Source organism: Desmodus rotundus, chromosome 7 (genome assembly GCF_022682495.2).
Source record: "Desmodus rotundus isolate HL8 chromosome 7, HLdesRot8A.1, whole genome shotgun sequence".
In the NCBI taxonomy this organism is placed as follows: domain Eukaryota; kingdom Metazoa; phylum Chordata; class Mammalia; order Chiroptera; family Phyllostomidae; genus Desmodus; species Desmodus rotundus.
Genome location: NC_071393.1, coordinates 42,884,988 through 42,901,219, shown reverse-complemented (window position 1 = coordinate 42,901,219; position 16,232 = coordinate 42,884,988).

The window sequence follows — 16,232 nt, the reverse complement described above, 5'->3', positions numbered from 1 at the left end:
GGCAAGCGTTCTTTACAGGAAATGTATATTTTCCTAGGAACACTTGTATGTCTACATCTACAAAGAGGTCTATTTTTTCATGTAGGTCACTTAGAAAAAAGTTCTCTATTATTTAGATAATTCTACAATACAAATAGTCATATTAAGTAATTGGTCTCCTGTTGAAATGAAAATGCCTCCCCCTGCTATAGTATGTTAAAGAAATTATCGTAAAGTTAATAGGAAAAATTATAATGTCAAATATTGAAAATCTACCATTACTAACCACATATATACACATTTCATTTTCCCACAACAGAGGCCTATCATTGGCTTGCTCCATGCAAATCTATAAATAACAGAAAATGAAGAAAAAACAGCAGAGATCTCAGGAAAGCTAAATTAACCCACATATTATAGAATGTAGAGAGAGTGACAGTTATTTGTATTTAATTATGCTTTACTTGAGTTAATAGTGATTTCAAGGACTTTTATAACAAGACCCCCTTTTCCATTGACAAAATCTTCAATTTGATTAATTAAAATAAGTTTAGTTGAATATATCTTCAGATAGATTGGCTATATTTTTTGACTGCATGAAGTTTGGGGTTTCCTTTCTGTTGACTTCAAACATGAACAATAACACACGACATCGAATAATATAGCAAAGAGTTTTAAGATTTTGAGTTTTGGGATTAAATCATTTGTGAGTGAACTGGTTTTTATTTTCCTGCCTGTTTTGATATGAGATTTTTATGTTTACCCTAGGAATTTAATAATGTCACTAGCTTCTACTCTGTTACTTATTAAAATTTTAATTAAATTAAGTTAATTACTTCTTAGTTATATAGGAGGCCCTAGGATTTGCATGTTCAACGTTTCCATATATATTTTTTTCAGTACATGTATTTTTATTCTGAAAAAGAAAAATGATATCCAAATTAAAAGGAAAAACATTTAAAAATATTAAGCATTTATGCTAATGCTTTGTAAACAAATATATAATCATATCTGTAACTCCCAATGGTACTTTTTTTATTAAATGACCCTTCGTAATTTAAAAAATAATGACATTCAAATGATAGATTTAGAGACAGGCAAACCTTGAGAATGCACAGTAAAACTACACACACAACATCCCCAGTGCTTCAGTGGCCAGTGCTCAAAAGAATTTGAATGTGACTGGATTAATAGGTTTTATTTATTTTTTTCACTTTAAAATTATTTAAATAAGTTTTACTTTTCAATTACAGCTTGCATACATTATTGCATTAGTTTTAGGTGTATACCCTAGTGATTAGACACCATATAACTTACTAAAAGACCATTACATTAAGTCTTGTACTTATCTGACACTATACGTAGTTACAGCTTTATCGACTTTATTTCCTACGCTGTTCTTTGCATCCCTGTAGCTATTCTGTAACAATCAATTTGTACTTCTTAATCTCTTCACCTTTTTCACCCATCCTCTGAAACCCCCTTCCATCTGGCAACCATCAAAATGTTCTCTATGAGTCTCTTTCTGTTCTGATTGTTCATTTATTTTATTTTTTAGATACCATTGTTAATAGATATGTACTTATTGCTGTTATTGTTCACATTTTTACCTTTCTCCTTCTTCTTCTTCTTCTTCTTCTTCCTCTTCCTCTTCCTCATCCCCTTCTTCCCCTCCTCCTCCTCCTCCAATAAGACCCTTTAACATTTTATGTAAATCTAATTTGGTGGTGATAAACTCCTTTAGTTTTTCTTTATAGATGCTATTTTTGTATTTATTTTTAAATATATTTTATTGATTATTCTATTACAGTTGTCCCATTTTTTTCTCCCCTTTATTCCACTCTGCCCTGTGCCCACACTCCCACCAGCATTCTCCCACCTTAGTTCATGTCCATGGATCATACATATAAGTTCTTTGGCTTCCCCATTTCCCATATTATACTTAACCTCCCCTGTCTATTTTGTACCTACCATTTATGCTTCTTATTCCCTGTACCTTTTCCCCCATTCTCCCCTGACCCCTCCCCACTGATAACCCTCTATGTGATGTCTATTTCTGTGAACCTGTTCCTGCTCTAGTTGTTTGCTTAGTTCTATTTTGTTTTTGTTTTTTTTAGGTTTGGTTGTTAATAGCTGTGAGTTTGTTGTCATTTTACTGTTCATATTTTTTATCTTTTTCTTAGATAAGTCCCTTTAATATTTTATATAATAAGGGCTTAGTGATGATGAACTCCTTTAACTTGACCTTATCTGAGAAGCACTTTATCTGCCCTTCCATTCTAAATGAAAGCTTTTCTGGATAGAGTAATCTTGGATGTAGGTGCAGGTGCTTGCCTTTCATGATTTGGAAAACTTCTTCCCAGCCCCTTCTCGCCTGCAAGGTTTCTTTTAAATGATCTCACCTTTAACTGGAACATAAGCAATAGAAGAAAAAAGCAAACAAAATATAACCAGAGACATTGAAGTTAAGAACAATCTAACAATAGCCAGGGCGGGGGTGGGGCGTGGGGGCGGGGACAGTGGGTAGAGGGGATTACAGGAACTACTATAAAGGACACATGGACAAAACCAAGGGGGAGGGTGGGGGGGAGGGAGGTGGGTTCACCGGGGGTGGGGTGGAGGGATGGGGAGAAAAGGCATACAACTGTAATTGAATAACAATAAAAAAAAAATAAATAAATTAAAAAAAAATCAGTTGATAGTCTTATGGGAACTCTTTTGTAGGTAACTGTCTTCTTTTCTACTGCTGCTTTTAAGATTCTCTCCTCTTTAATCTTGGCTAATGTAATTATGATGTGCCTTGGTGTGTGCTTCCTTGGGTCCAACTTCTCTGGGACTCTCTGAGCTTCCTGGACTTCCTGGAAGTCTACTTTCTTTGCTACATAGGGGAAGTTCTCCTTCATTATGTTTTCAAATAAGTTTTCAATTTCTTGCTCTTCCTCTTCTCCTTCTGGCACCCCTATTATTAGGATGTTGGAATGTTTGAACTTGTCCCAGAGGTTCCTAAGCCTCTCCTCATTTTTCTGAATTCTTGTTTCTTCCTTCTGTTCTGGTTGAATGTTTATTTCTTCTTTTTGTTCCAAATCATTGATTTGAGTTCTGGTTTCCTTCCCTTCACTCTTGGTTCCCTGTACATTTGCCTTTATTTCAAAAAAAGCCTTCACTTTTTTTCTCTATTTTGCAACCATACTTAACCATTTCTGTGAACATCCTCATTACCAGTGTTTTGACCTCTGAATCTGATAGGTTGACTGTCTCTTCATCACTAAGGTGTATTTTTTTCTGGAGCTTTGATCTATTCTTTCATTTGGGCCATATTTTTTGTGTCTCAGCACACCTGTTATGCAGTAAGAGGAGGAGCCTTAGGTATTCACCAGGGTGGGGCAACCCACTGTGCTCTGTGATGCTGTATGTGGGAGACGGGCCAGAAAAAGAACAATGCTGCTTGCTCAGCTCTGGGCCAGCTTTCAGTAACTTCCTCTGCTATCCACAAGTAAATTGGGCCTTTCTGGTGCTGATTCTCAGTGGGTGGGTTTGTGTACATTCTAGAACCCTGTGGGTCTCTCCAACAAACTCTACTGTGAGTCTGGGAGTTTCTCCTGCTGCCTCAACCCCCACAGGTGTTTTCAGTCTGAGGTTTTGAGGCTTTATTTCCCCGCTCTGGAGCCCTGGGTTGCATGGTCTGTTTTGCTCCCCAGTTGTTCCGTCTGCTTATCTGCATGCAAATGTGGGGCCACCTGGTCTTCCAGCCACCACCTTGCTGTGAGTCCTCTCCACCCTAGCTGCCTATCTCCACCCCTCCTACCTGTCTGGTGGAATGTTTCTTCTTTAACTCCTTGGTTGTTGGACTTCCATACAGTTAGATTTTCTGGCAGTTCTGATTATTTTTTGTTTTTAAATTTGTTGTTGCCTTTCCTTGGTTGTGTGAGGAGGCACAGTGTATCTACCAATGCCTCCATCTTGGCTGGAAGTGTGGTCCTTTAGCTTTTTCTTATCTGGGAAGCTCCTTATCTGCCCTTCTATTGTAAATGATAGCTTTGCTGGGTAGAATAATCTTAGTTGTATGTCCTTGCTACTTACCACTTTGAATATTTCTTGCCAACCCCTTATAGCCTGAAAAGTTTCTATTGAGAAATCAGCTGGCAGTCTTATGAGAGTTCCTTTGTTTTTCCCTTGCTGCTTTTGAGATTCTCTCTTGTCTTTAACCTTTTGAATTTTAATTATCATGCTTTGGTGAGGGCTTTTTAAGATGGTCTGCAATGATCCCAGGTTCCTGATATTGAAGTCTGTGTGAGATAGAGCTTGAGAGCTAATTCTTCTCCACATAAAGAGCTTTTCTGGGTTTCCTGGGAGAACGCTTATCACAGGATTTTTTACCTTCTATTCCCTTATTTCAGATAATGTCTTCTTTGCCTACATTCTTGCTTACCATTTTGTTATTATTATTATTTTTTATGATTCTTTCTCCTTGTGCACACTCTGTCAGTGTCCCAAGGCTCCTGCAGGCACCTGTCTTGAGGGAAGCTCCCTTTACGTCCCTTAAGACCAGCTCTTTCTTCCTCACAGTCACATCTTAACACTAACAGACCACACTACAACAGGTTCTTCCCAGCATTGTCATTTCACTCTCCTTCTACCAACTAGTCATGCATAGTTTTTCATTTCATCCTTGCCCTGATTTTTGCTCTAACTAACATACTGCTGGGGTCATGGGTCATGTACTTTTGACCCCATGAAGTTCCTCATCTTATTCTTGTGAGGATAAGGGTGTTTGGGGGAAGGAAATATGAGACATAACTTCACAATTTTTCCCAAATAAATCATTTCCCTGTTTTTGGTTAATAGCATTTAGTCTTTTTTATCTTTTGGAGTGATCATTGAGCAAAGAATTGTCAACAGATATTTTCAGAACTTTGTATAGTTCTGCATAGACGATATAGTACTTCTCTTTAAAATATTGGAATATTTCCTAACTTTAAACAGGTGTCATGTTTTATTTTATTTTATTTTTATTGAATTTATTGGGGGTGACATTGGTTAATAAAACCATACAGGTTTCAAGTGCACAACTGGATAAAAAATTATCTGCATATTGCATTATGCACTTATCACCCAAATCAAAGTTTTTTCCATCTCCATTGATCTTGGTAAAGTATCAGGATTCAATATTAATATTCAGAAATCAATGACATTTTCATGTACCTATAATAAACTATCAGAAAGAGAAATTAAGAAAACAATCCCACTTACTATTGCAGCAAAGAAAAGATACCTAGGAATAAATTTAACTAAGGATGTAAAAGATCTGTACTCAGAAAATTATAGGATACTAAAGAAAGAAATTGAGGAAGATACAAATAAGTGGAATTATATATTATGTTCATGGATTAGAAGAATTAGCATCATTAAATATCTATACTACCCAAAACAATCTATAAATTCAATGCAAACCTGTTAAAATACTAATGGCATATTTTATAGATCTAGAACAAATATTCCAAAAATGTATATGGACCTACCTAAGATGCCCAATAGCTGCAAATTTCATGAGAAAGAAGAACAAAGTTGGAGGTATGATACTACCTGATACCAAACTATACTGCAAGGCCATTGTAATCAAAACAGTATGGTACTGGCATAGGAAAAGGTTCATAGAAGATGTGTCATATTTTAATATTCCATTTTTTATAGAATTAGGTACAGAATTGAGGGGGTCATTGACCAGAAAAAAATCAGTAGTGTGGCATAAGAGCTACTGTATTTTTCTATGTATAAGGTGCAAGTTTTTTGCCCACATTTTTGAGTACTAACTACTTTATACATGGTTAGTACTAATTCTGTATCTGTATAAATGTTTTTAATACTTTTATTTATTCTTATGCATTAAAAGTGTAATTCTGGAAAGCAATAACAATATCCATATGCAAAAAATACCCTGGCATACAATAATTGGTTTTGTTTCTGGATACAAATAAATAAATTGAATTAAGAATTAGAACAAAATATTTTTTTTCCTGAAAGTTTGGGCCTAAAACATCGGTGCTCATTATACCTGGGAGCACATCATACATGTCAAAATAATTAATTTAAGTGCTATGTATTCAAAGAAACTTTTTCTTACCACTCTCTTCTACCTCATTGAACTCTTAATAACTTTATGGCTCATGCTTCTTGTAAGGCATTTAATTATGTGCTGTCTTTTATGCATATTAACATTTTAAATATGTATATTGGCTTTTAGGCTGAGTTTTTGGTTTTGTAAAGGAATAGTTTCTTATATTTCTTCATAATCTATACAACAAAGGGGAATGCATATAATAAATACTAAATAGATATATGTAGATAAGTTTGTACTTTTATCTTCAGTGTAGAAATTTCATTGGGCCTGAGTGGTCCATAGAAGTCAAACACTACCTGGTGCTCACCTATAGCCATACCTGTGTAAATACAAGGTTATTAGCAGATAAAAACACAGTCAGGTTTATGTCATGAACACACCTCTCTCTCTTTTATACGTATACATGTATATTCACATACTCATAATTTTAAAATGCTTTGGTGACAAAATTGAGGGTATCATTTGGTGCAGGTCTTATATATTTTATCCTTGTTAACACCTATAAGAATAAATGAGACGCCATGTGAAAAATTCTAATTAATTTTATTTTATTTTGTAAAATAATAAGTAGGGTTTTGTTTATTTGTTTCATTAGACAGTGTATATTTTGGTGGTTTTGAAATTAATTGAAAGTCTTAGGTACTCTAAATATAGATATTTCTAACAAATTATGAATCTAATTAAGACAATGTATTGTCACTCTGGCTGGTGTGGCTCAGTTGGTTGGAGCATCATCCTGTAGACCAAAAGGTCATGGGTTACTTCCCATTCAGGGCACATTCCCAGGTTGTTTGTTCAATCCCTGCTCATGGCACAGATGGTAAACAACCAATCAGTTTTTGTCTCTCACATTGATATTTCTCTCTCTCTCTGTCCCTATTTTCTCCTCCCTCTAAAAGGAATGAAAAAAAAATGTTCTCAGGTAAGGATTATTTTATTTTATATTTTTTCTTTTCTTTTTATTGTTATTCAATTATATTTGTCACCATTCCCCCCCATTACTCTCCTCTATCCTACCCACCCCCACATCATCCATTCAATCCTACCCCCCCATTATCTCTGTCCATGGGTCATTATTATGTGTTCCTTAATGACACTTCCCCTTCTTTCCCCCATTATCCCCCTCTGGTCACTGTCAGTTTGTTCTTTATTTCCATGTCTGTGGTTCTATTTTGCTTGCTTGTTTTTTTTTGTTGATTAGGTTTCCCTTATAGGTGAGATCATATGGTATTTGTCTTTCACCATCTGTCTTACTTCACTTAGCATAAGGCTCTCCAGTTCCATCCATGCCATTGTGAAGGGTAGGAGCTCCTTCTTTCTTTCTGTTGCATAGTATTCCATTGTGGACATATACCACAGTTTTTTGATCCACTCATTTACTGATGGGCACTTAGGTTGCTCCTAGCATTTGGCTATTGTAAATTGTGCTGCTATGAGCACTGGGGTGCATAGGTTTTTTTGAATTGGTGTTTCAGGATACTTAGAATATACTCCCAGCAATGGAATTGCCAGGTCAAAAGGCAGTTCCATTTTTAGTTTTTTGAAGAAATTCCATAATGTTTTCCACAGTGGCTGCACCAGTCTGTATTCCCACCAACAGTGCACTAGGGTTCCCTTTTCTCCACAACCTCACCAGCACTTGTTGTTTGTTGATTTATTTATTATGGCCATTCTAACCAGTGTGAAGTGGTATCTCATTGTGATTTTAATTTGCATCTCTCGGATGGCTAGTGATGCTGAGCACCCTTTCATCTGCCTCTGTGTGTCCTTCTTGGAGAAATGTTGGTCCAGATCCTTTGCCCAGTTGTTAATTGGATTGTTTGTCTTCCTGGTGTGGAGTCATGTGAGTTCTTTATATATCTTGTCTGAGGTAACATTGGCAAATAGATTTTCCCATACAGTTGGTTTCCTTTTCATTTGACTGCTGTTTTCTTTAGCCCTGCAGAAGCTTTTTATTTTGATGAAGTCCCATTTGTTATTCTTTCCTTTATGTCCCTTGTTCTAGAGGACCTGTTGGTGAAAATATTTCTGCTTTGGATTACTGACATTTTCCTGCTTTCATTCTCCTCTAGGTCTTTTATGGTATTGTGACTTATGTTTAAGTCTTTTATCCACCTTGAGTTTATTTTTGTGTTGGTGTAAGTTGGTAGTTGAGTTTCACTTTTTTCCATGTACTTGTCCAGATATTCCAACACCATTTGTTGAAGAGGCTAATTTTAGTCCATTTTATGTTCCTGCCTCCTTCGTCAAATATTAATTGACCATAGAGACTTGGGTTTATTCAGGGCTTTGTATTCTGTTCCATTGATCTATGTGTCTGTTCTTATGCCAGTGCCAGGGTGTTTTGATTACAGTGGCCTTGTAATACAGTTTGATGTCAGGTATGGTGACCCCTCTTCTTTTGTTCGTCTTTCTCAAAATTGTGGCAGCTATTCAGGGTCATTTAAGGTCCCATATAAATTTTTGAAATGTTTCTTCTATATCTGTGAAATATGCCATTGGTATTTTACTAGGGATTGCATTGAATCTATAAATCACTTTGGGTAGTATGGACATTTTTGATGATGTTAATTCTTCCGATCTATGGACATAGTATATGCTTCCATGTATTTGTGTTTTCCTTAATTTCTTTCTTCAGTGTTATGTAATTTTCTGAGTACAGGGTTTTGGTTTTTTTTTTACCTCCTTAGTTAGGTTTATTCCTAGGTACTTTAATTTTCTGTTGCTATTGTAAAAGGAATTTTTTTTCTGATTTGTGTTTCTGATATTTTGTTGGTGGTGTACAAAAATGCCTTTGATTTCTGAGTATTGACTTTGTATCCTGCTGTTTTGCCAAATTCACTTATTAGGTCAAGTATTTTTCAGTAGAATCTATAGGATTTTCTATATACACTATCATGTCATCTGCAAACAATGATAGCTTTGCTTCCTCCTTTCCAATTTGGATGCCTTTTATTTCTTTTTCTAGTCTGATCATTGTGGCTAGAACTTCCGATACTGTGTTGAGTAGAAGTGGTAACACTGTAATCTTATCCTGATCTTAGTGGAAAAGATTTTAGTTTTTGCCCATTGAATATGATGTTGGCTGTACTTTTCTCGTATATAACCTTTATTATGTTGAGCTATACTCTCTCTAGTTCCACTTTGCTGAGTGTTTTTTATCATAAATGGGTGGCGTACCTTTTCAAAAGCTTTTTCTGCATTTATGAATATTATCATGTGATCTTTTTCTTTCCTTTTATGTGATGTATTACATTTATTGACTTGTGCATATTGTATCATCCTTGCATCTTTGGGATGAATCCCCCCTGATCATGGTGTATGAGCTTTTTAATATATTGTTGGATCTGGTTAGCCAATATTTTATTGAGTATTTTAGCATCTATGCTTGTCAGTGATATTGGCCTATAGTTTTCTTTCTTTGTTGTGTCTTTATCTGGTTTTTGAATTAGGATAATACTGGCCTCATAAAAAGCGTGTAGGAGCCTTCCCTCTTCTTGGATTTTTGGAGTAGTTTGAAATGTATAGGGGTTAGCTATTCCTTAAATATTTTGTAAAATTCTCTTGTGAAACACTCTGGTCCAGGGCTTTTGTGTATCTGGAGTTTTTTTTTTTTATTAATGCTTTGATTTCTCTAGCTCTTTCAATTTGTTCAGGCTTTCAGCTTCTTCTTGATTCAGTTTTGGAAGATTATATTTTCTAGAAACTTGTCCATGTCACCGGGGTTTTCAAATTTCTTGGCATGTAGTTGCTGGTAGTACATTCTTACAATCTTTTGTATTTCTGTGGTATTAGTTGTAATTTTACCTCTTTCATTTCTGATTTTATTTATTTGGGTCCTCTATCTTTTTTTTTCTTGATAAGTCTGGTTAAGGGCTTGTCAATTTTTTAAAAATCTTTTCATAGAATCAGCTCCTGGATTTATTGATCCTTTGAATTATTCTTTTAGTCTCTATGTCATTTAAATCTGCTCTGATCTTGATTATTTCCTTCCTTCTATTTGCTCTTGGCTTTGTTTGTTATTGTTCCTCAGTTCTTGTAGATGTGGGGTTATGTCAGTTGTTTGAAATGTTTCTATCTTTTTTAGGTAGGCCTGTGTTGTTATGGAGTTCCCTCTCAGGACTGCCATTGTTGTGTCCCACAAATTTTGGACTATGTGTGTTCCTTTCCATTTGTTTCTAGACACTTTTTGATTTCTTCCTTGATCTCATTCTTAACCCATTCATTGTTTAATAGCATGCTATTCAGTCTCCATGAATTTGAATGTTTTTGAGTTTTTTCCTTGAGGTTGGTTTCTACTTTCAAGCCTTTGTGGTCCAAGAAAATGCTTGATATGATTTCAATTTTCTTGAATATGTTGATGTTTGTTTTTTTGTCCTATCATGTGGTCTATCTTTGAAAATATTCCATGTGCATTTGAAAAGAATGTGTATTTGCCTCTTTGAGATAAAGATTGTATATATATCAGTTAAGTACATTTGATCTAGGGAATTGTTCAATGTCAAAATGTCTTTGTTGATATTTTGTTTGGAATGTCTATCCATTGTAGACAGTGGGTGGTTAAAATCCCCTAGTATAAATGGATCACTGTCTATATATTTCTTAAAGTCCTCCAAGATTTTCCTTTTATATTTGGGTGCTCCTGTGTTGGGTGCATATATAGTTACAAAGTTTATGTCTTGATGGATCCTTCCCTTGAGTATTATGAAGTGTCACTCTGGGTCTCTTTTTATGTCCTATGTTTTGAAGTATATTTTTTCTGATATAAGTGTTGCTACCCTGGCTTTTTATTCCTATCCATTTGCTTGGAATATTTTTTTCCATCCTATACTTTCAGTCTGTGTAGATCTTTTGGTCTGAGGTGGCTTTCTTGTAGGGAGCATTTGTGTGGGTCATGTTTTCTTAGCCATTCAGCTACCCTAAGCCTTTTGACTGGAGAATTTAGTCCATTTACATTAAAGATTGTTATTGATCCATATTTATTCATTGCCATTTTACTCCCTTCGTACCTGTGCCTCTCTTTCACTCTCTTCATCTTCTTAAGCAGTCCTTTTAGCATATCTTGCAGTGCTGGTTTGGTGGAAGTATATTCTCTTAGCCTTCTCTTGTCTGGGAAACTCCTTATTTCGCCTTCCATTTTTATTGTGAACCTAGCTGAGTAGAGTAGTCTTGGTTGCAGGGCTTTGATCTTCATTACTTGGAATATATATTGCCCTTCCCTTCTGGCTTGTAATGTTTCTGTTGAGAAGTCAGCTACTAGCCTTATCGGGGCTCCCTTCCATGTTATATCCTATTTCTCCCTTGCTTACTTCCCTTGCCTTTGAATTTTGCCATTTTAGTTATAATGTGTCTTGGAGTGGGCCTCTTTGGGTTCCTCTTGATTGAGACCCTCTGTACTTCCTGGACTTTTGTGACTTTTTGTCTCATCAAATTAGGGAAGTTTTGTGTCATTACCTTTTAAAACAGGTTTTTTATCCCTTGCTCCTCTTTTTCTCCTTCTAGTATCCCTATTATAGGGATATCTTTACATTTCATGTTGTCTTGCAATTCCCTTAACCCCTCTTCATTGTTTTTGAGTCTTTTTTTTCCTTTTCTTATTCTTTCTGGGAGTTTTTCCCTACCTTGTCCTTCAGCCTGCTGATTCATTCCTCTGCTTATTCTAGCCTGCATTTGATTCCTTCCACTGTGTTCTTCAATTCAGAAATTGTACTCTTCATTTCCTCTTGGCCCTTGTAGTAGTTTCTATGTCCTTTTTCATGCTGATATAGTTTGCAATAAGTTCTTCATAGATTCCCTGTAGTTTTTTTGTAATTTTCAGTGAACTCATTGGGCTTCCTTATAAACATTGTTTTGACCAATATCTGATAGTTGACTCACCTCTATTTTACTTAGCATTCTTTCTTAGCATTCCTCTGTTCCTTTCAATTGGGGGTTGTTTCTTTCTCTTCCCATTATTTGTGAGACTCTTCTTGTTTTCTTCTGCTTCTTAAACTGATCCATTTTGACTCCCTGAGTTTGTGGTATGTACTTCTATGGAAGGAGACCTGTGAGATTCATTGTTTCAGATTCCTTGATCTCCTAAACTTGATGCTCTTTGGATGCCCTTTATGCCATTTATGTTTGCTCTCTGGATGTAATTGGGTTTTGAGTGTTGTTGGATCTTTCTTTGGTGGGTCCTTCCCTTCACCTGGTTGACTGAGGGTCACTCCTCTCACTATATCTTGTATGTTGCTGTGAAGGTGCTGCCAGAACAAAACCACAAAGCCCATGAGACAAACCCACTCCCACAAAACATAACTTCTCCCCTGCAATCCCACCATCAATAGCAAATGAACTAGTATTAATAAGGGTATAAAGAGATTAGGACTATTATAAGAAAGGAGAGTGATACGAGATGACATACTGATAGGAAAATGATTTTGAAAGGGTAGAGGGAGGAGCACTAATAAGAGTTGGGTGTCAGAGAAATGTGGAGAAAGTAAAATTTACAACATGAGTAAAAAAGGGAGTGAAGAAGGCAGAATGGAGTATGAAAAGGGAAGCATATAGTACTGGGTTTAAACAGAAAATAAAATAAAATAAAATAAAATAATAAATAGAAAGAAAAAGGAAGGAAAAAAGTAAATAACTAATAAAAATATAGGACCCAAATTGGAGAGAAAACTCCACCACAGCACTGTCAACAACAAATGAGCTAAAATTAATACAGGCAGGATGGGAATAAGAGGGGGAAATGAAGGAATGAAAAGCTGAAGAGATATCTAGAGGAATGGGAAGTGATTTTGAAGTGATAAAGGGAGAGGAAATACTAAAAGTGAAGAAAGAAAACCAGTCTAAGACAGGGAAAAATTAAAATTTGAGGCAAATACAAAAGGAAAGGAGAAAAAAAGGAGACTAAATAAAAATAAAAGGACAGGATGAAAGAGAAAAAGAAGAAAGAAAAAAAACAGGCTAGGACAAGGTAAAGTTAAAAATTTGAGATGAAAAAAAGAGTAGGAAAGTGGGCTGGTAAAATTTGAGTTTTTAAATACAAAATCAGTGAAGATCTAGAGATAAAATTGAAAAAATGCAACAACGACTACCCTCTCTACAACCAATGAGCAAAGATTGCTAAAGGTGGAGAGAGAACATGGGTATTTTGCAATAAGTTCTTCATAGATTCCCTGTAGTTTCTCCCCTGTAGGGGAGAAAAGGATGTGAGATAAACATTGACAAGAAAAGTGGTTTTGTGAGGCTGGAAATGGAAGAAGTAATAGGAGCATGGAATGGAAACAAGTTGTAGCAACAGAGAAAACAAAATTGAAAACGAAAACAATGAAAGGAAATAAGAAAGTAAAATGGGGTAGGAGAAGGCAGGGCAAAATATGTGAATTTTAATAAACTATAGTATAAAATCTAGTGACTTAATATGCACAAACTTGAAGGACAAGAAATGAATGTTAAAAAGCCATGCAGGAAAGATAATACCGCAAATCACGGAGAAGACCACAGTGGATTTCCTCTCGGTAGCCTTTAGTATTTACTACTGTTTTTTTCTTTCTGGATCCACCTCTGGTGATGTCAGATGTTGATCCCATCTGACCTTAGGCAGCCTCCTCTGAGGCAGACTGCTAGGGATCTACTGTCTATGGTTGTCTCCTTCAGTTATTAATCTAGTTACTCTGCACTCTGCAGTCAGGCTTAAGCACCACAGGGCTGGGGCAGAGTCACTTCTGGGTTCAGGGCTATTGTTTCCCCTCAGGCTGCTGCTGCTTGGAGGGGAGTGGTCTGTCTGAGCAGGGTGGTTGCTGCTGTCTGGGTGATGACTCAGCACCTGGATCTGGGCAGCTACTCTCTCAGTTCTCCCCCCAAAGCTTCTGTCTGCAGTCTCTCCATAGGCGTCTCTAGCCCACTCTGCCCCCACCTTTCCTGGAGCCCAGGGTAAGTGGCTGCAAATGAAAATGTGTTTGTTGGCCTTTTAAACAGTTATTTGGGTCTCCAGCTGTCTATCTCTGTCAGAGAGCAATCCTGCCACTTTTGCTTCTGGTTGTTATCTGTGTATATTTTGGGCTCTGGTGCTCTAGGCTGGGATCCTAGCTTAGGGTTTAGACCCCACACTCCTCAGAGTGATCCAACCAGCTGCTTAATTATCCCTCCAGCCCTGCTGCCTGTGGGTGCCTAGCCAGCCTTCTTGAGTCTCCACCACACTCCCTACCAGTCAGGTTGTGCTGAATCTGATTTTTCTGTCTGTCGGAGGTTATAAGGATTCTCTCTCGCTATTGTTGAGTTGTTTGTTCTGGGTGATTTCTCCACAATTTAGTTGTAATTCCTGACTGGTTCTGGGAGGAGGTTAGTGCGTCTTCCACTCACTCCTCCTCCATCTTGCAACCCTCAGGTGAGGATTAAAAATAAACAGGAAAAAAAGGACAATGTGTTGTCATATTTTATGCCTATTGGGAAATATAATTGATGAGAAAAAATATTTAACATAACATATTTAAATAACTTTTCCATGGTTGGCTCATGTGTTAGGAAATAATCCCAAAATTTAAGTATTCTTTCATTGTTTCTGATGTGTAAGAATATGTCAACACCAATGAGGAACTCCAACAAGAAAGCACTAAGCTATTTGTCTTTTTCAATACATGTACCAGGGCAAAGAAATGATAAATCAATATGACATCAGAGGACAAGCTGTTAATTCAATGAAACCCATCAGTCACCCTTTCTGTTTCTTAGTGTTCTTTGTAAAAACTTCTCTAATTTGTCTTTAATGCATAAATGAATGAATACGTTCACTCTGACTCTAAATTGCTTCACAATTTTCTCCTCAATTTTTTTCCTACTTACTGTAAAGTATCATTCTTAGCATTTCCAGTATTTCATTTGGCACTTTAGGTATTATTGCACAGCTACAGTCAGTGTAAACATTTTAAATGTTTATAAGTAGGAAAAAACAACACTTTCCTGTAAAATCTTAAAGTGTTGAAACAAAAAAACCAAACTTTAAAAGTGAAATTTAAGAGTTTTATTGCATTTGTGGACCATTTTACTACTGTGTTGTGAGAGTGTCTTTTAAAACTCAGTTTCAAGAGAGGTTTGGATGCCTTTGCATATATACTACGTACCTGTCTGGATAACCCTGAAAACAAACCTTAAGCACTCAGCTCAGAAAATAATAATAAAAGGTGTTCAACAGTATTCCTCCTATTTATACACATACACACACTATTAGAAGGGTTGTGTAAGAAAATATGTAACTTTTTAGTACCTACCAAAAGCTATATAGTATTCAATATTAGGAAGTTTAGTCTTCATAACAACCCCATTGTATCCTGGATCTTCCTGGGCGATGTTAAAACTGAAAAGATTATGTATTTTGTCTAGAGGTGAGTAGATAGGCACGGGATTTCAATCCAGGTTTTTCTGATTTTACAGTCAGGTCTTCTTCCCCACCCCAACCCCTCCTCCCCCTCAGTAGATTACTTATGCCCCCTATGAGTGTATTCTCACTAACAAATTAAAATTTTTTTCATATAATCTTCAAATAAACAGGCCTAAATTCATCATGATAATCATAAACAAGTTCTCTTTGTTATTCCTACCATTCCTTCATATATAGTATATTTTAGAAAAAAAAATTGGTTTTGTTTGGAGAGAATAAAGGGGATCTGGATAGCTAAATAGCTTAGACTGAGGTTAACATATGTTGGGATGGAATTCTTGGATATGAAGGCTCAGAAGGCTACAGCATAAAGTCTCCAGATTCTCCCAACATACAACTACATATGGGTAACAGGTCAGATTGTTAGAGTCTACGAACTTCATGCAGATAAAGGAGTAGAATAGAGGACAAAAACTATTTTTCATTATTTTGTACAAAAAAGGAAGAATACAATATTTTATTAATTCAAATAAACAAAAGCTACTTTATCAGTGAAAACTGATAAGACTAATAGGAAATGCCTTAAAGGCAATTGTATGCTAATTTCTTTATTCAGTAATAAAATAATTATAGAGCTACTAAATCATTGATTAGTCAATGAAAATTTGCTATATCTTATTTTACTAATCTACTCTTATTAAAATATATTCCAGAAAAGGGCAAAACTCAGAGAGAACATATTAATATTTTCCAGCTTATTCAATATTCTAC